Genomic DNA, 1261 nt, shown 5'->3' with positions numbered 1-1261 from the left:
TTCATTTTGCTGCTCTTTTGCCAACTTTTTAAAATGGATGATTGGTTCACCAATTATCACCCTCTTTTCTATTTCAATATAAATATTTCAGACTACAAATTTCTATTTGCTGTTTTAGCTATATACCACAAATTTTATATGTATTTTTGTTATATTAAACCATATTGTCTAACTTACATTGTAATTTCTTTTTTGAAATGTTAGTGTATTTTCTAAGTAAATTTTCTACTTAACTTTTATTGACATCTAGCATAATTGCTTTAGGTCTGAGTAGGTATTATATTATTTTAGTCATTTAAATGTGTTGTGATTTTCTTTATAAACCTATTTATGGTAAATTTGTATAAATGATCTATGTGTAAGAATTTGTATTTTTTAGTTGTTGGGAGCAGTGCTCTAACCCCATTAGGTCAAGCTTGTTAATCTTCCATTTCTTGTTTTTTTTTCACTTGTTTTATCAATAACTCACATAACTATATTAAAAAGTAGGTATGAATGTAGTGCAAGAAATTATATTCTTCTTGTTATAAAATAAAAATGAAATTGACTCCACCAGAATTTGTGAGAATTTTGAATCTTTTAATGTCATCATCATTGTGAGTTCCGCTCCATCCATAGATCCTGGAAGCAAGAGTCTTCTGGTCCTCAGTGCACACTCTTTGCTCCAAACCCTATAGGTTATGGCTTCAGTGTCAAGTACAGGTACAGGGATCCCTGATGGGGCTAGACTCTGCATAACCAAGGCTTCACCTCCCTAGCAGAGCCACACCCTAAATTCCTGTAAGTACCCAGGACTTATACATTCATGATGGTCTAGGTCACCATTGCTTGTGAATCCTATAGACTCTAATCTTTTCCCATTAATGGGATAACTTCTCTCAACTCTCTCTTGCTTTGCTACTCTTCTTATTGTTTCCTTTTACATTTTGTTTTCAAAAATTTCCCAAAGAACCTTTAGAAGCTCAATTTAAACTACTGTATCTTGGACTTGGGGGGGTGGAGGAATGAGATGCTGTGACTTAAGATCTGGCAATAATGCCTACAATAAGCATATTTCCCTTCACAGAAAGGTCAGTACCTCTGTAAATATATGAACCAACCGCCTGGCTTCCTGTTTTTTCTGTACCAAGTTCTTGTAGTACCATTGAGAAAGTAGCACTGGGTGGCTGAAAAGGTACCTGGCTAGTATCCAAGTACTGGGTCCAAGTTCAAGCTCTGCTTTTCACTAGCTACATGTTTTTTTTTTTTTTTTTTTTTTTTT

Source organism: Rhinopithecus bieti, unplaced genomic scaffold (assembly GCF_001698545.2).
Source record: "Rhinopithecus bieti isolate Rb0 unplaced genomic scaffold, ASM169854v2 scaffold_12151, whole genome shotgun sequence".
Taxonomy (NCBI): Eukaryota; Metazoa; Chordata; class Mammalia; order Primates; family Cercopithecidae; genus Rhinopithecus; species Rhinopithecus bieti.
Note: the sequence above shows the minus strand (reverse complement) of the source record.